The following is a 20,343-nucleotide window of genomic DNA, read 5'->3' on the forward strand; positions in this document are numbered from 1 at the left end:
GATCTTTTTCTGAGATACTATTTTTGGGCTCCCAGTTCAAAGGAGCAGTGTGATAACAGGTTTTGTGCCCCAGTGGAGACTGCTTTAGTGTGGGGTTGATTTTGCCATTTGAGATCTACAGAACATGTTCATGCAGAGCTTACCTTTAATGCATTACTCAGGTTAAGACAACAATTTCTGTGTTATAAGGTTTTGCAAATGTTATTCAAGAATTTGTCCGGTGGGGGAAGGATATCCCCAAATATTTCTTCAGTTAGTGGGGAGGGCTTGGCCATATTGTTGATTTTTATTTCTTCATTGTGAAGAGCTCCGCACTGTTGTGCCTAAAGCGAGTTGTTAGGATGTTGCTGGCTGGTTGCCAGAAGCACCCCTGGGTGCTTCCACTGTCACCTACAGGAGCAGTTTTGGACTACTCTGCAGGTACAGGTTTATCAGAGAGTAAAAGTTATGGGAATCTTATCTCACTGCTATGATTCTTCTTTCCCCTGATACAGTGCCAGCACAGTTTGTGTTCCTATGAGTGCTTGCAGGTTACCACCAGCTCCACATCTCAAGTTCTAGATTAAGGAGACTGGGGAAAAAACACTCTCTGCTGTGTATGGTGGTGGTGCCTGCAGGAGCCAGAAAGTAGAGGGATATGTGTCTTACTGGCTGAGGCACTTTATTATGAGCCTAGCCTGTCATATCACCTTTCTGATTTTTAAAACCTGTTTTCCAGTGCAGGCTGTTTCAGTGGGAAAGAATCGGTTATCAGACTGTTGCTGGCATCTGAATTAACTTCAATTGTGCCTGAGTCCAAATGGAAATGAATTAAAAAAAAGAAAAAAAAAAAGAAAAAAAACCAAAACAAACCCACAACTACTGACTCAAGTCCTAGTTGTGAGCATAGCATGCTGTAAAAACATTCAATCTTGGCTACTTAAGGCAAATCTGAAGTTCCGATGTTAGATTAGGAAACCTCAACTACGTACGTGTGAGGTAGAAACAGATTACCTTGATGGATGGATGTAACGTATTCCAAGTTGAACTGTTTGAAAAAACATGTACTAGCTTGCAAAACTGAGGCTACTGCAGCCAGATTGACTAGGAAGATTCAGAATGCTTGGATATGTTCTATACAGTACAGTAGACCCACCAGAAGTATTCTCTGCACTGTCAAAAAAAGAAGCCTTTGTCAAACTTTATGGTTTTTGAGGTTAGATTATTCTCTATAAAAAAAAGGCAGGAAGCCTTGCAAAGTTTTCTGCATGGTTCACGCTAGATTTGGATGTTGTAATGCTTTACTTGCAACTCCACTGCAAATGGCATCCATCTGGAGTTCAGTTAAGGGGGAAAAGGGTCCTGCTATTTTAATTTTTGCCACTGCTGTAGTTTAACTGTCTATTTGTTGTCTTTGCTGAAATTTCTTTGAGAATATTCCTGTTATGCTTTGCTGTTCCTGTTTTACTAAAAGATCACAGCTATCTGTGATATTGAAGAGGAAGAAAGATATGGAGTTGCAGTAGGCAATTTTATCTTCCTACATACTTGTACTCTTGCACTGTAGTTCAGATTTTTGAGGTGATTTAGTACTTGCTTAGCCTACCTGACCTAACTTGAGCCCGTTCTGCTTTTTGTTCTAGACTCTATTCTGTGTTGTAGACTCTGGAACATCTTAATCTTTAGGTTGTCTTTCATACAGCTCCCATTCTGCTCATTGGCTTGATGTGGTTTTGTTCTGCTTTTCTAATGTATGACTCAAACTTTAGCCATCCTTTCTGTTTATATCCCATGACATCTCTGACTCTTGACTTTGGCTTGGTTTGCAGGTGGTATGTGCATTATGGGCAAGCCTGTTATATCAAGCTTGCCTTAACCTTCATCTTAAATCCTGGTACAGATCTTCTCAGTGTTTCCCTATAGATAAAAGGATTCTGCTGGACTGGCAAAGAGACATAGAGGTTTAGATGTTGACAAAAAGGTGTTACAAAGTTCTGTAACCCATTTCTACAAATGCCCCTGAAGGTCTTCTACATATTTGCATTTGTAGTCCTCAGCAAATCAAAAGGCAAGCGAAAGCAAATGTACTCTGTTTGCTTTTTAAATTGTTTTAGTTCAGTGCCTTAATGATCCTATAATATTTTGGCCTGGTAATAAAGAATGCAATTTCTTGTATATTATACTGGTTACATAAACAGTAAAGGCTTTTATTTCAAAATTTCATTAGCAGTGGTTTGTCCATTACCACAGATTGCTTAAGAACTAACAGGTCTAAATAAATTAAGGTTTACTGTATATATTATTTTTGTGACTTGTCAATTTCTTATCATTGACGTTTCTAATATGTTTTATTTAAAAGCTGGTAATGTGTCTGCATTTAACTAGTTTTTCTTTATACATCTATTTAAATTACAGCAAGACGGGTATATCATTTCTTCAAATCTGCTTTCAACATTAGTCTTTAGTTTATTGTGTCTCAGTAGTTTACACTTGTGATTGGTGTCCAGCACTTAAGTTAGTTTTCAGGATTGAGGATTTTTTTCTGCTGTTTGCTCATTCATCTTATATATTGGAACTGTTCAAGCTCATAAACTGCATGTAACAATCCTAAGGTCTTCCAAGCTGTTCTAGGTAAAATATTTTTCACATGAGGATCTTTACAGGTTTTCCTTCAAGTGGAAACCAGGCTTCATGGGAGATTACAAAACTTCCATGTAGAACATGTCTTGGAGTCTTGGTTAAATCTCCAAATGAAACAGTACATTTTATCCATGTCCTGGACATTCTTGGTTTAGTTCCCTTTTGCTTTTTGATCTTGTATAGCACGGCTTAGACAGGTAAATGAATTTTGAAAATGTTGACATAGGATCTGTTCTAAGAACTAGTGTATGGAAAAAGAAATAGGAAATATCTGTAAAACAGCAAGTAATTGCACCATTAGCTTAAGTTTTACTCATTAAATAGCAAAATAAAAGTAAATTCAGTTTCATTGGTTTTTTCCTCCCAGGTTTAGAAGTTCTCACTAGCTTGAACTTTCTATGACTTTTCGATATTAGTAACTGAGTTTCATTTAGAAAGCTTATCCTCAAAGACTTAAATTTTGATAGAGAATTTACTAAATGTAAACTATTTTTAAAAGACCTTTTATAAAGGTTTGGTTTCCTAAAAACTAGCTAAATCACAGCAGCATTATCTTGTTTAGTGTTCCTGAGTGGTAGTTCTGGGATAAATACATATCCTGTGACGATTATTCATCTTTTTTAATGTCAGTGATGGAAAAAAAAATCCAGTTTCCTATATATGACTGAATTAGTCTAAAATGCACATTTCTTATATTTACCGTTTACTATTGGAATTTGTCAAAACAACCTGACAGCATTTAGGGAAAATATTGCTATTGAAATTCCACAGCCATGAATATGCTGCTTGCTTGAATAATACAACCTTGATTTGTTATAGCCAATGATGTAGTAGTTGTTACAGGGAATCTGATGCTTCTGCAGTTAGCAGTTCATTTATCTTCAGTTCAGCCTCTTGTGGCCATCTCCTTTTTCTCTAGACTCCTTGCCTTTCAAAAAAAGACATTAGTTTAGAATTCCAAATGTACAGCCAGAGATTAATCTTGAAAATTCTATTAAAAAAACCCCAACCCTCACATAAAATAACCCTTCTCCTTAATGTGTTTGCATAAGCTTCCTATATTAAATGATTTTTGAGAGGCATTATAACAAAACAAAGGGATGACACCCATGCTGAAATACAAATCAGTTCTGCAGTAGGTGAATGCTGTTTGCCTTAGAATAGTTCTTCCCCCATCAGGTGAATTAGGGTCATCAAGCAAATATTTTTGAATCAAGTTCAGAAGTCATTGGCAAGAAACTGAGCCTGTGTCTTGCTGAGGACTTCAAAGATGAATATTCTCTCCATGGTTTCACCGAATTTTTTATTTCAGTTGTTATAGAAAAGCCTCAAATGTAGCTCAGGGAAGTGGAATTCAGGAGTTTCTCTGATTATCTTCTGGCTTGTGGACACTGTAGTCCAGGCTTAGCCTTTGTTGGTATGCACCTGGTCATGTTATTTACTGATTGTTGCAAATTATTTCTCTGCTGTAGCTTTTGAAAATTTCATTTTTAGAACAGCTGATCTGCAGAGTTCTATCCTACAATTTGTCTGTCAAGCCTAGAACACAGAACTAGGACCATACAGGTGAAAACCCCTGCTGTATAAAGAACAAAGTGGTTTTCCACCTTTAAGCGTACACTGTGGCCTGTACTTGAGATTTTCACTCCTGAGAGGTATCAAAACACATACCTTCTCTGTAAATGCTCTTTGCTGGAGTTCATTTTCATACTGGACATTTTAGTGAAGACTGATGAAACCTGTAGCCAAATAACATTTTTGTGGAACTAACCTGATTTCTTTCCTTGATATATTCTGGAATGAGCGGCCACACTTTAAATGGACAAAATTTATAGTAAAATTTATAGTTAACTGTAACGGAGTGTGAGGGTGAATACTCTTTTTGGATGCTTATATTAAATAGAATCTTCCTCTTCAAAAGTACTGGAGTTTTCATATGGTTTGAGGTTTTTGCACACCAGAAACCTTTCCCCCCCCCCCCCCCCCCGGAATCAGAACTATTTGCCATAGATTCTTGGGGGAAAAAATCCTATCTAGATTCATATTTTACCATTAATTCTTAACTTAAGTTCTTTTGGAGTCAACTAAGTTAATTGACAACTGACTGAACTATGAGAAAGCTACACCACGCAGACACCTAACATGTTCAGTTAGGTGTGTGTACATTTTATGCTGTTGAAAAAAGTGTCATGTTCCACTTCTGAAGTTCCTTTTTAAGACCAAATATTTGTTCTCGTGTTCCCTGACATTTGTGTACATTTTATTTTCAGTTGCAGAACTCAATATTCCAGTGGAAAATAAAAATTTCTCATCAAACTAGTTTTGGTGTTTTCCTAAACATTTACAGGTGAAGGAGGAGTGCCTCTGAAAAGAGGTTTCAGGATACGGTGATCGGCTGGTTTGACAGCAGCAAAAGTTCCCCAAGAAGTCAAATCTGTGTCTTCATGAAAAGAGTAAGGTCATTTTGCTCTCATCTACAATTTGGTTCAGGCCCCCAAAGGTTAATGTCCAGTACATTAGGTATGTTATAATTGAACTCTTGAGAAGCAAAACGTTAATGAACTGTCTTCCCTTTGGAAGTAAACTGTAGGTTTCTCATTACTAGCACTGCCAGCATTCTTGATCTTATTGTCTAATCGACACAATGTCTCTCTCTTGGTGTCTCTAATTTTATATAATTAATGTGCATGTAAAATGAAACTTGTAAATATTTTGTGCTCATATAACACATGCTGAATAATGTAAACAAGCTATTATAAGTTGCTTATTTTTTCCCCTTGTAGTTTCTTGATCTCAGAATTTTGCATTAACGTGGAGCTGTGAAGGAGAAAAGTGCCAGGCAGCTCACCTTGTTGAAGCACGTAACCCAGAAACAATGAAAACATTCTAAACAGCAGAAAGATCATTTAGGTTCTTTTTGTTTGTTTTTCCTATACAAAAGCAGTCTAGCGAATAATAGATTGCAGAATTTTCAACTCATATATATCAGACTGTTTTACAAATGCACATCTCAACTGATGGTTTTTAACAGCTAAATGTTTTGCATATGAACTTCATGGCTACTTATCAAGGCAAAACAGGTCCATACTTGTAAGTAATATCTAATGAAATTATGAAGTATAGGATATAAGATTAAAAATAATGAGAAGGTTTCTAGCTTGTTGAAACTACATTGTGCAACTCTACCAAGAGGAAACACTCTTTTCAGTTTTAAGTATTGGTTGAGTTTCCAGAAATGAAATATCATGTCACAAACCAGAAATCTCTTTTACAGCCATTGCTTGTACTATACAATGTATTTAATGGAAATCAGATAGTCTTCATTTTTTCTTGTTGAAGTTAGAAAGGGCTTGCTCATCAGAATTCTGTAACAGTTCTCTTTTTCCATCTCTTCATTTATCACCTATCACTGGAAATTGCATGAAAGTTGAATCTAGGTCCATGCAACAATCTGGCAGCTAGGATGCCTTATTCTGATAGTTTCCCACACTGATTCAAATGAAAATTAGTTTTAAAATAGAGAAAAACTTAAATAAATAAATTAGGATTCAAGTTAATTGAAAGAAAACTTCTAGAGTCCTGACTACAACAAAGCTGCCTGTAAGTGTAAATAAATGGTAGTCTGGTCTTACATGTGTATTATAAAATTGAAGAAAATGGTTGTCTATCAAACTGGTGACACACACTTTGGTGCTTGTAGGTGCCAATTTGTGAATGAAAATATTTAGTCATTGCACTTCCCTTTGCAGCTTATCAAGTATCTCTAATGCTACTGCCTCTACTGCTGCTGTTAGTTGGTACATGTGTGTATTAAATATATTTCAAAGCTGCTGTCATCACCTCCTGGTTAACCTGAAGGCAGGTTTGCTGGTCCAAGCCAAGTGGATTGCATCCCCATGGAATGCCAACCTGATCTCAGCACTGGCTCCATTTTGCCCTTTCTCCAAGCTCCACCTTCATACGCTTTGTTAGGACTACAGGGAGAGAAGACCCTCTTGTCCCTTTGATCCATTTCTACTGTCAGAGTAAATTAGGACCTCTCTATTCTACCCAGACTACAAAGTGGTCACACAGCTGAGTTAACAAAACATTGGTGGGAACGTTACAGGGGACAAACACTAGCAATGATAGTTTTAAAACAGTAACACAGAGATGAGTTACAAGTGTTTCCACTCTCTGTTCGTAGTATGTTGAATTTCTTCAACATACAATGAGTCAAGGATATAACTCATGGTTTTAGTCCCACAGAGATTTTTGTTGACCTATGGGTAACATAGAGATAGAAAGTGTTAACCATCATGAATGGATTATTTTGTTATTAAGGACAGGAGGAGAACTAAATATATTAAAACAAATCCCTCTCCCTCACCTTAAATTTGCCTGCCTGCAAATCTGTGGCTGTTTGTGAAATACTTTAAAAGAAATTTTGTTCTACAGAAATTTGGTCTTAATTCTCCATGAGCATTAAGTCCTGTCCTAAAGGGTTATAGAAGAATCACTAATTAGCTAGCAGTCAAACAAAAATCCTATTTCAATGTTTTCTAGATTATAATTCAATATTTAAAGTTTAATGAAACCAATATTTAAGTAATTTTCTAAAAATGTGCATTTTCAGGGTGTTTTCTTCAAACAGGTAAATCAGCACAGATCAGATATTAGATCTAAATGAAGGTCCAATATTCTCATTTACAAAAATGAGATAATCTTCATTATAGACATACAAGTGTCAAATAATTTCATGTTCATCAAAAAAAACCTTTGTATATTAAATTGCAATAAATTACAGTAGCATTGTATTAAAACCAGTTCAAGAGAAAAATGAAATGGAATTCATAAATAAACCTTTTTTACTTCATCCTAGCAATGTAATTTGAAGACCTGATGATAATGTATTTTAAGCTGGGAAGTTGATAGGAGGTTTTTTGGACTTGGGTTGTGGTTGTTTGGGGTTTTTTTTTACTGTATTATAGTTGTGCTAAAGCACATTCATCTTTTCTAGTGCTTTACAGTGGCCTAATACGAGCAAGGCTTGAATGTAGAACAATTTGGATAGGAAGCAATACATCATCGGGGATAAAAATGATGAGTTTGCCTTTGGAAGGCATTGTAGTGAAGGACTGAAGCTGATGCATATTGCTGTATGCTGGTTATCTAATGAACATTTTCACCTTTGTCTGCAACTTTCAAACCTTAAAGGAAGGCTTATGTAAAACTATGAAGGGCTGTTTCAACTGTATGAAGTTACTGCCAAGAATCAACTGATCTTTATAGTGAAGCATTATTTAAAAATTAATTTTATTAACTTTGTGCTGCAGAGGTAGAGTTCAGGATAAGTGAGACACTTGGAAATTTAGGCTTTCAAACAGTCCATTTCTTTTATACCGAATGTCCTGGTTTTAACTCCAGGTAAGAAAGATTTTTTTTAGACTTAGAACACGGGCGATCTGCTCCTGTACAACAGAAGATAATTTTATTTCCTAGATTCCTCTGCTAAAAAATAAAAAATAACAAATGCAGATAAGCGGAGGTCATCTGCTGCTAATATGAGCACTATAGAGTTTATCCATTTCCCACAACAAATCTAGACACTAAACAGAGTTAATATTTTCTTTCTCTGTTTTTTTCTTTAATACTATGGCACTATTGTAAGCAAATACCCTTTCCAACTACTGAATCTGTCTGTCTCAAAAAGGGTTAATGGATGAGATGATTATGTCAAGTTTTGAGCTGAAGGGGATTCAGCTGTTATAAAACCAAGTAATATTATCGTAGTCCCTCCCCCCTTGAGAAAATCAGTAAGTACAGTAAGTAAAAAACCAGTTTAATATTCTATAACCTTAAAATTGATAGCAAGGTGTTTAAAATATTTTAGAAAAAATATGCCTAAACTTATCCTTTTATACTAGCACTGCATTGCTTCACATGTAATCTCATTGTTCCACATACATTGGCAAATATTCCTTAAGTGCAGAGAAGGCCTGTAAACTTCTAGAAATACTGGTGCATGCAATATTTTCAGATAATTATAGTGCAACTGCTTGCAGATTTCCAGCTACAGATTGCACTGTGCATTCAGGCTATGGTCATATTTAATACATCACAGGCATAAAATTTGTATTTTGCTAAGTCTTCTATACAAAGAGGTTTTCATCTAGTTTTACTTTATAAGTAATGAATGAAGGTGAGATAATGATGTCCTACCATGATCAGGTGTACTAGCAAGGGTGACTCATCAATCCTAGCTCGCTCCTGTAGAAAGTAACATCTTGCATAATTTCACAGTCAAAGAAAAACGTTGCACTATATACAATCTTTCAGCACACTTCCATTTTAATATTACTTTCAATACAAATTAAAAAAGGAGACTTTTTTGGCAAATGAACAGTTTTGCCTTATTAATGCTGAGTGGAAAAGAGAGGAAAAACAGCTATTGACGAGTGAAGATATGTATGCCACCATATGGATTCTAATGCTTTAATTATATTTTTCTCTTTCTTTTTATGGCAACTTTCAGTGATAATAATTTTTCAACTAATTAAAGACCAGCTGCTACTTAGCAAGCTAGGCACCCAATTAGGAATCCAGAACCTGGTAAACAACCTTTACTGCCAGCCAGCTAGCTGAATCACCTCCTGTCACTGGCATGGAAGTTTTTTTGTAGTTGTTGTTTTATAAATACACATTTTAGTCATATTGACTGGCACTGCTGAGTGCTTTTCCTTGAGACTAGCACAAAAATCTGACATCACGTTCACTTTTTTGCAAAGGAGCCTGCAAAACCTTGTGGTTGTTGTTTTTTTAATTTTGGGTTTTTAAAAAATTTTACTAGCAATTAAAAGACATTTTTAAAAAAAGTTTTACTGAACAGACAAGCAGATAAATTTCCTGGATGCAGGAAGCAGTTTGCCTACAGCAACTTCCTGCTACTTAATGATGTTTAGAGGAATTATTTTATATCAGATTGAAGTCTAATTTTTCCATGCAGTGTACACTCCATATGAATGTGGTCCACGTCTATTCTGCCTAGAGTTGTAAAGTAAATAAATAATCCATATATGTATTGTCGATTTTTTTATAGAAAGTAATTACCTCAGAAATCTTTTGGACCAGCAGTCATGAAAAAAAAAGATCTGTGAAACTTGTCCTGACTGGTTTTGTTCACTGATCGCTCTGAAATACACATTTGGTTATGAATTTACTGGTAGAGACAATGAGAAATGGAAAGGAAATCCGTAAATGACAGAATCGCTTAGGTTAACCAAAGCTAGAAAAAGCTGAGTGCAAGTTCAGGTGCACAGTTTTAGGGAAGTGTAAGGTGGTTCATGCTGAAAGGCACAGGTTGAATGATGTGTATGTATTGCAGCAAGCCACTTCCTAGGCCACTCAGGAAACAAATAAAACCTTGTGATTCTTATTACAACACCAAATCTAATAGACACCCTTGCTCAAAAAGACAAAAATGTTAGTATGTATCAAAACAAAATGAGAAAAGAGGTGGCTACAAAATGAAGTTTGCAGCTTTTCTGTGGGTCTTGTGCATGCTTAACTAATGCTGAGAGGGGAAAAAGTGGCAACAGAGCCAAGGGAGGAGTTCAGGCATTTTCCAAGTGTGAAACACATTGAGAGTCTTGGGTGATCTGAGTTAAAAAGCAAGTGAAGGGAAGTGATTGTAAAGTAACGAAAAGAGAATTTCCATAGGCTTGATATATGAAGATTTGTATTTAATAGTTTTAGTGATGAGAAATTAGTCATGTTTTCACAGCAGACTGACAGCTCCAGGTGTTAGAGAAAGACTCGTATACAAATGACAGCCAGTTCCTGTGGCAGCTTCTGCTTTTTTTGACTTTGTTCTGGCTTTGCAGGTTTGTCTGCACAGGAGAAGAAAGGTAAGCTTCATTCCCATGGAATAAGAAGTAGATCTTTCAATAGAAATATACCACCAGTAAGTTTTGAAATTACTGGGGGAAAAAAAAGAAAGAAAAATAGGTGGTTGTTTCTAGTAATATAGATGCTTTTGTGTGGTTTTATTGGGAATGGTAGATTCTAGTGGCAGGATAAAGAAATGTTACGAAGTTGCAGGGCCAGTGATGAAAATCACAGTCACAAATGTGAGATCAGGCTAGTTTCCTAGGCTCAGATTTTCAGCTAAATCCTCTTCTTATGACTGATTATCACATTTATGTCCATTCCTTCCTCCTAGATGACCTTCCTCCTTCATCCAAGATGACCTGCTGTTAATATATTCTCCCTGCTCCTGCCACGGTAATGGTTAATTTTGCACTGCTGTACCCACCTCTTCTGCTAGTCTTGATTAAAATGACAGAATTACAAGCAGAATAACTCCATTTGTGCTTCTCAGAAACCACCTGGAACCAAGGAGTCTCTTTTGCTGTGTCTGAGAACTGGGTGATCAGCACCATGCAACAATCAGTGCCCTAATCCTTATGCTGTCCAAGCCAGTAGGTATTTTAGCCTATGCCTCCACTGAAAGCCCAAGCTTTTGTTATGCTGCTGAGTTTTCTTGGAACCTTGTTCAATAGCAACAGAATGAAGAAGAAAAAAACCCCAAAAACCTGTGGTAAAGAACTGGTATTGTGAGTATAGTTTTCCCTTTGTGCTTTAAGTTGTTTCTGTGAATCTGGGAGCAGAGATGGTGATAGTAACAGTGGAGTATACCCTCGCCATTACACTAACATCATGAAGTCACACTGAAAATGAACTGCTAGTTAGAAGGTCTATTTCTCATAGGATTATGCGGAGACTGAGATCAAGGTCATCAGAGCTGGGATTGAGGCTTCTCAAAGACATTTTGACAGCATTCTTTTCTGAACGTCTTTTGCCAACGATGTTCTTTTAACCCAAATAAAAGAATTCTGAGCTTTTGTGAGATGTTCATAGCATTAGTGGTACTGAGTATTGTGAATGCTAAGCAGCTGTTTTGCAAAGTTAAATAGCTTGGCCATTTTCCAATTTCTTTTTTGAAGAATTGATGAGCTTAGTATACTTTATGGATGGTCTGCCAGTAACATTTAATTTTGTTCCTTTTCTTTTCCTTCTCCTAAGCCAAATGAAAAAAAGTTTAAAATGGTATCTAAATTCTATGCTCTCAATTTCAATAGGTGGTAAAAAGAACATATAAGCATTAGGTATTTCAATGTATTGTTGACTTATTTGATTACAAATAAAATTAATTTATCTCTTCTTTCTCCTATCTACCCAAAGTGACCATATAAGATTGAAAGTGTGCATTTGTTTGCCTTTGACAGCCATTGTTTAATTTTGTTATTTTATCTGTGGGTAGTCTTTCCACTTAGGAGTAGGATTTATTTTTATTATTAGTTACATTGTGTTTTTACCCACAAATGTCAGTCTTAGTGTTCTAGAATATGTGCAAATACATGGCGGGGGGGGGGGGGGGGGGGCGGGGCGGGGGTGGTGTTGCTGGTGGTAGTGGTGGAAAAATCAGCAGTAATGTGTATTGAAAGGTGAATTCTGCACTACAGAAATGCTGAAGTTGCTCTCTAATAGAGGGAGAACTAGGCAAGTCAAATGCAGTCAATTTACTGGTATTAAGACAGTTAACTCCTATTGATTTTTAAATACCTCTAATGTGGGACCATAGAGTTGAAAGGGGCCTCCTGCATCACTGTGTCGAGCTTCCTAAAACTACTCGGGGGCAGGAATCCAAAACAAATCCAAATCCCCAGGCTGGGATTGAAGAGGCTACAGTTTCATTTGGAGCCACAAATGCTAATTAATCATCAATATTATTAGTATTTGTTTTGTTCTTTTAGACAGATCTTGATGAATGCACAAGTACCTTTACTCATTATTTTTCCGGAAGAGAGCAGGGATTACCAGCCTGCAACAGGTAAGGAAGACACCCTGGGTAAGATTCTGGAAATGTGTTATTGCTGCTCGATTTTTTAAGTTAACAGGGTACAAGATTTGCTTTAGACCCTCAGGGAGGATATTTGAAAATATGTTATTTAGACCTAATGCCTGCTTCTTCATCTTGACTTAGTGAACGCTTCACCAGGAAATGCCTTCCTAGGAACTATTCTTGAAGGACCTCTTAACCTAAGCTGCAATTTGGGTGTAACAGCTCTGGGCAGATAAGCTCCCTTTCTTTCTACTAAACCTCTGAAGAGTGTTTGCAAAATGTACAATATTGTTCCTTTGCTCAAGTACAAGTAATGTTATCCTTTCCAAGATTAAATTATTTTCATGTATTTTAGGCATCTTAGTTTGGATGACGTAACTTTCATTCTTACTGTATTTCGGTGGGAACAAAGCTACATCAGTAATCAGTACTTTATGGTGCATCTCTGAGGACTAGAGTAGCCTGCAAATCATTTAAGGCAGAAGAACAGAATACAAAAATCATAATTTATTGCTAGGAATTCAAGGATGAACCTTGAGTATCTTTACTGCTTTTATATTCACACATTATTTTTGTTATTTTTCCACAGCAGAAAAGTATGTTTGATTTTCTAATGATAACAGTGACTTAATCCATTAATCTTTAACTTTCTAATAATAAAACAATGCTTTCTTTTCAGTTTCAAAGAAAGTTTTATAGTCTACTTTTCTAAAAAAAAGCAACAACAAAAAAAAACCCTCTAAAGAATGTTAAATCATTAGAAAAAGAAACCAAGCATGGTCTACCAAGAAAATTGTCCTTCTGTTGCAAAATACATCTATTCTAGAAAAAATTAAGGGAAAGGAGTTCTAGTTTAAGTCTTGGTCGAAGTTCAACATTTGCATTTTAATAGGAATATTTAAGCAAGTATTCTTTCATTATGGGATCATAAACTGTGCATTTTGGTATAAAGATAGGATGAAGGCATAAAAGAAGCTATGGGTTCCTAGAATTTGAAAAGGTGTGGAACATTCATGATTCTTCCTCCAAATACCAGTGCTACTAGAAGTTCATACCTGGTATAAAGCAAACAAAACACCCAAGAAATACTAAACAAAGGAAGAACTCTTCTGCTTTGACATGTATTAGTCAGGAAAAATTCTCTCTTTGGTTGTTGCTCTTTTAACACACACAAGTGACAAACATTTAGTACATCTGTTCAGCTGACAATAAAGCTTTGTCATTGTGATGACAAACGAAAAAGGATTGGATTAATTTAGTTATAAAGAGATTTACATTTTGCTGTTTCTGACTTGTCTCCACAAGACTGATGAATTAGAAATAATAATTCCTTCTGAAGCCACCATTGTAGAATAAGGTAGAAAAATTCCACTCACTGAAATATGTATCATATATCTGGCAGGTAAACCCAAAGAAAATTCCTTCTGTTATTAACCAAACTCACAGGAGAGAACAAGTTTTATAAGATGTATGGTCTTTTTATGTCACTGGGGCACAGGAACTCTACTATGTTGTTGAGTACCATACCTTGACCATTTTTTTTTTTTTATGTGCTTTGAAACATTTAGTGGTGGAAGGGTTGATGTTGCAATCAGTGTAAGATTCTTCAAGTTTTCATGTTTTTAGAATGACATAGAGGGAGATAATTAGAGGTTTACAAAGTACACTAAACAGTGGCAAAGTGATTCACTTGTTTTCTTAACTGTTGCTCTCCATGTAATACGTTATGCGTTGAGTAGTTTATAGTCTGGATTTTATGCAGTATCACACTTATGCAAAAGTAACTGGTACACAAGCTTAGTGATAACGTCAATGTCTGATGGATCATTTCCTAAACACTCAGGTAACAGTAAAAGTTCAACACAATTGAAAAGTGAACTATAGAACACAGGATCTGAAGAGAAAAGAGGAGGAAAGTATTTCAGAAGCATAAAGTCATCACTGAAACAAAATGACAAAAAAGGCTTGTGGAAATATAAATGGTTGTTTTCAAATGTACTGATAACTGTGAAATATCTCCTTGTGCTTTCCAAAGATGGTCAGATGTGACAGCAATTTAATAAGAATCAGAAATTTTCACCTGCTGGCTTTACTCTTTGAGTCAGTCTGTCTGCAGAAACCCACACACTTACCAGATATTAAGGCACCATAGCAGTCTAAAAATGGCATGCTATATTAAAAAAAAAAAAAAAGTTCAGAGATTCAAGAAATTATGCATTTCATGGTTGTTTAAAAAAAAAAAGCAAAAAATGAACAAACCCACAAAGGTCAATTAGCTTCAGCAATATAAATGACTTCTGTTTCAAGTTCTCTGACATGTCTGCACTTTTATCTATAGCATGTTTTTGTCAAATGGTGGCATTTTTATCTCTTCTCGCAATGCAGTTGGTCTTTCAATATACAGTAATTGCACAGCTGGGTCCACAAATTATTGTGCTTGGTGAAAATATGCAAGCATCACAGCCTTGGTTGTGTACGTGTTGTGGTGCTGACCGACAGCCTCAAAAGCAGAGCTTACAGCTAAGTACCTCTAGAGGGGTCCCGAGATAGTTAAAGGGTTATGACCCTATTACTTTTCCCTAAACAGTTGTTTTTCTCTTACAGTATTTTCTTCTGAGTTTATTTCCCTCCCTTCGTTTTTTTTTTATCGAGTGTCACCATTTTTTATCTCTCATTAAATATTTCCATGCCTATTTATGTGTTTTCCATTAAAACTTCCTCCCCTATTTTTTTGCTTACTTTCTGACTCCTTTCAGTCTCTACTGTCATTGTCTTAAAAGCAAAATCTGAGATCTGTTTGCTCCTGTGTGAAGAACAGTGGTGATATCCTGCTCCAGGACAGAGTTTTAAGCTATGAATTCAAGGTATCCCTTGAGCCCTAAATCATCAGCATCAAGAAAGGCATTATTCCAAACACAGCCCCATCCTTTGCATGTCTTGTTCTTTGCTGTATGGTTTAGTTTCTTTAAATTGTCCACTCAGTTAAATTATAAGCCCTATTGGATGTATTTCCTTAGGTTTCCAAAATCATAGCTTTTGAGCCCTGCCTTGCTCTTTCCCAACATTGAATCTCACTGTTGTCAGTGTGCAGTGGGAACTGGTACTTTAAACTTAAATTTTAAAGGAATTGATACCTATTCTGGCATATGTAAGTGCATTGATTGGTGTTTGTGGGAGGGAGGAAAGGTTAAATACCAATGATCTGATGCAAACTAGGAATATTTTTTGTTTTTCTGTGAGGTGTAACACTAAGCCACTTGCGTGTGTAGTAGCTCATGTAGGCAGAACACCATACTGAGAAAATATAGGTGTGTCTGTTGTTCTCAAGAAATGGTTAAATAACATGTATAGTTTACTTTGTCTGTTCCTGCCAGTTTTCAGAGATGAAAGCTACTGAAGTCTGAACGTGGCCCTTTGGGATGAAATCCTGGTTCCACTGAAGTTGGTTGAGTTCATGCATTGACCTAATCAGGGACCTAATTTTGACTTCAACTTTATATGTGTCCAGGAAGAGTGAAAAAGTAGTTTCAATCTAATCTGTGTGATCAGGAAGTGTACTGTCTTTTCTGCAGCTGGAATTAACCACAGATAGAAAGTGTGAAAGGACGAATCAGTAGGATAAGTTAATGAATACAGCATGTGTAATATCAGCACAATATGATATAATTTACATGAATTTATGATATGAACAAAGGCCACAGAGCTTTTTCAGTTGCTCTTTCAGCTATATTATAAGGAAATGCCTAAGAACAAAGAAAATGTCTTTGTAAGGCTTTACTGAATCCTCTTCAACATCTACTGAAGTGTGTGGCAAACAAGTTGTCCAACAGTATTGAATATTGAGAATGAGAAAATGGAATCAAACTTAAAGTTCATTAAATCCAACTTTATATTTGCAATTATTTTGTATACATTTGTGTGCATATATAATATATAGGTGTGTATATATATATACACACACATGCATGTACGTACATATGCACAGACATATCCCTCAAAAGAAAAATAAATTAACCCCCCCCTTTTGGTCCCAAAGCCAACTCCGTGCAGCAGAGCACATGGTGAAGTTATGTAGGCACGGTTGGGGTTTTTTTCATCTCATGAAAGACCTGAAAGTTAAATTCATTATTTGGTCATTCTTGACCTCATATTTGTTTAAGCAGGATGGCCTTAATCTGAAGGAAATACTTTTGGTGGGTTTTTTTTTGTCTTCAGCTTTTTGAAAGCAAGTCCATTTTTTCAAGAACACACATTGGCTTTGAGAGATGCAAATGCAGATTGAGTCAGCCAAGAAGGCAAGGGGACAGAAATTTACTGTTATTCATTCAAGTAAGTGATGTGAATAGTACAGGGACTGTACATTTTGGTGTGGTGTTTCCCCCTTCTAAAGGCCATTGCATTGCCGGAATGTGACACTGAGTTATGTTAAGCTTATGATCCAATGCAACTACCTGATACTTTTCTATAGGATGGTTATTTGGCTTGTCATTTTCCACTTTAGTGTGAAAGATTTAAAAATACAAGCACTGTTTAGCTTCAAGAGAGGACTGAGCAGGGCAATAACTGTGTCAGAATACCAATGCAGCTACTGCAAAGTAATGAAGAAAAATCTGTTATTTCCATTTATGACAGAACAAGAAATACTAGGCTAAATTGAAGCACCTATGACTCAGTTCAGCAGTAAGGAAATTTAACAGACACTTGAGGCACAACGTGTTGCCTGAAGAGTTTATGGAGTCTCTGAGTACAGGTGCAACATGGCCTATAAGGAATTAAATAGCTGAGAGTGATCCTGCATTGGAGAGGCACTAGGTTATCTTTCCAGCTCCATTCTGGTGCTATGTATGGACATAATGTTGCTATTATATACCATGGTCTAAAGATGAAAAGAAGACTTCAGTGGTGCTCAAATCCAAAAGGAAGCATACCTGTAGTGTGCAGCAAAAGGAAAAAATAACTATTTATTTGTACTTTTAGCTTCTTTCCACATTATTTTTAACACCACAAAAGAATGAGGTAAAGAAAGAGTTGCCAAAGGAAGTATCTTGAGGTAGAGGATACCAGGAAAAATAGATGTATAATAAAATAAGTTGATAAAAGCAATGTGTTTTGTGATCTGGCAATTTGTGCGTTTTTTTATTCTGTATTTAAAATTATTCCTTTAATAGTATTTACACATAATTCATGAAGTAGAGGTAAAATTTGTGATCATTTTTCTAGTATTCAAAACTCCAGAGCTTCTGGCATGTTTTGGTGGGGTAGGTCAGTCATGTATTTTCTTCTGGTTTTGATTAGAAAGCTTAACTTTAAGAATCAGCATAATTTTCATGCCATTCATGGCATTTTTCATGCAATTTTTAGCATAATTTTTATGCTAACGCCAAGATTTGTTCTTGTCAGTGATTTTTTCATTTATGTGTTAAATTACTTGTGCTTAACTACTACTGCTGTGAACTTGAGCATATTGGCCAAGGACACCAATAAAGGAAAATTTATATTTATTTCAGTAAAAATGTTTAGGAAGAGTTTTTTGCATGTCTTTAGGTGCCCATAAGATTTTGGTTTGCTTTGGTTTGCTTTTTGTTAAACTTTGTTGTACTTGAAAAAAATTGAACTTGGCTTTCAGTTAGAAGAAAATAACTTTATTGCTTTGAGAGACTTCTCATTTTAACTTGGGGTTTTGGCTTGTACAATAAAAATTGTGTTAATAGTATTCATAAAACACCATCCACATGATTTTGTAAGGACTAGTACTCTGTTGAAAGCAATGAATTTAAACAGAGCTGTATTTACATCCGCTTTTCTAAATATTTATACCACGATTATATTCTCATTCACTGAGTGCTTGCAAATAGATCTGCCAAGCACCAAAAATCAGAAATGATAGATGAGATACCTTTTAAGATCTAGCCAACAGATGTGAGTTCAGTGATGCTACTGACTAAATTAAAATAAAAAAAACAAAACAAAAAAACCCCAAAAACCTAACAAACAAAACCAACAAAACCAAAACACAAAACCCACAAGGCAAAGCAGTAGTAAGGATCATATAATAAACACAGGAATGGATAGAGTATAACTAATTTCTCTTTCTCCCATTAGAGGTGTAAAACTATTAACCCACTTACAAGGATAATCCTCTTGAACATATATTAATTTCTGGTCATGATCTTCTCGTGTATTACTTCAGAACTACTAGAAAACATGATAATTTGAAACAAAATTAATTTGGCATTTCAGAATGGGGTAACCTTTTTTAAAAGTTTTATTATTACCAGCAAGGAGATGTTTATTTTCAAGTGTCATGCTTTCCTGCAAATTGGCAAAACAGAGGAGAAAATGACAAGTTAAGCACAGGTTTATACTGAGAAACTGAAATAAAATAAACTGTCTCTGCTCCTCCTTCCTCACACTGTTTACCTGCTCCACGTGGGGTCCTGCCCATGGGACAGTCCTTCACAAACTGCTCCAACATGGGTCCTACCCACTGGCTGCCATTCAAGAGCTGCTCCAGCGTGTGTCCTTACCACAGGGTGCAGTTCACCTGCTCTGGGGTGGGTCCCTCCCCGGGCTGCAGGTGGGGATCTGCTCCACCGTTAGCCTCCATGGGCTGAGGGGCGCAGCCTGCCCCGCCGTGGGCTTCACCATGGGCTGCCGGGGAATCTCTGCTCCAGTGCCTGGAGCACCTCCTCCTCTTCCTTCTTCATGGAATTCTCCTGGGTATCTGCAGGGCTGTTTCTCATTTTTCTTCTCTCTGCTTTCCCCACAGCTGCCATGCAGTGTTGTCTGAGGAGCCCAGCTGTGGCCTGCAGTGGGGTCTGTTAGAATTGGCTGGAACCAGTTGTGTCCCCCCCGCCCCCCCCCAGCAGCCCTGGCTGCCCCTCACAGAGGCCACCCCCGCTGCCAGCGCCTGGGCACCCATGCCGGGTAAGTGCCCCCTGACCCACAAGGGCCAGCGCCCCGGGTTGGGCCACGTAGGAGGGAACCAGTGTGCATCCCACCAGCCTTCGGCTCTGAAATGACAAATCCCCAGGTGCCTTTGAAGCCCGTATGTGAGATAATTTTGGCCCTACAGTTCATTTTTTGTAATTCCTTGTTTTCATTGGGGCTGCCTAACAATTTAATGTTAAAATATGTTTATTATCTCCGGGTGGGACCTTCATTTTTTTATCAATACTGTATAATGCCACGGAGAGGTGAGAAACCGGTGCGGTTTCTTTGGCACTTGCAGACCGCTGGTTTGTTCCGCGGTCAGATCTCAGCTAGATGCTCAAACGTCTCAGTACCAGCCTGGCTGGGTGTAGGCTGCCTTCTGAGGCGTGAGAGGATATGGAGTCCTTTTTCAACACCTGAGGTTATTCTGTTCCCGTTGAATCGGGATTATACTCAGTATTCTATTGTTTCATTATAATTTTATGCTGAATAGTTTACAAGTTCAGCACAGCACTACCAGAAAATGCTGAAAACCAGTGTTTCCAATTCATAATTAGAGGAGAATGTGAACTACAGTCAGAGATTTAAATAAAATATTTGGAAGGTGCTGCATTGCGATGTCTGTGAAATCACTTTCAGGCTCTTTAAAAGCAGGTTTTTCACTGAGTTTCTGTTTGGATTTCATGCAAAGCATGTTCGTTTATCTACCAATGAATCCTAATGAGGAGCCTTTCAGGTTTTGTGATGCACAAAAGATTTCTGCAGAAACCAAAGGCCCTCACATACAAATCCTTTCTTACCTTGTTTCAGTGGTGGCTCCTCTGATACCAGGAAATGAATTTTTCACATCTGACTCCTCAAAGCAGTTGCTAGCTTAGTAATAACATTTCAGCACCTGCAAATGCCTT

Source organism: Falco naumanni, chromosome 1 (assembly GCF_017639655.2).
Source record: "Falco naumanni isolate bFalNau1 chromosome 1, bFalNau1.pat, whole genome shotgun sequence".
NCBI classification, from domain to species: Eukaryota; Metazoa; Chordata; class Aves; order Falconiformes; family Falconidae; genus Falco; species Falco naumanni.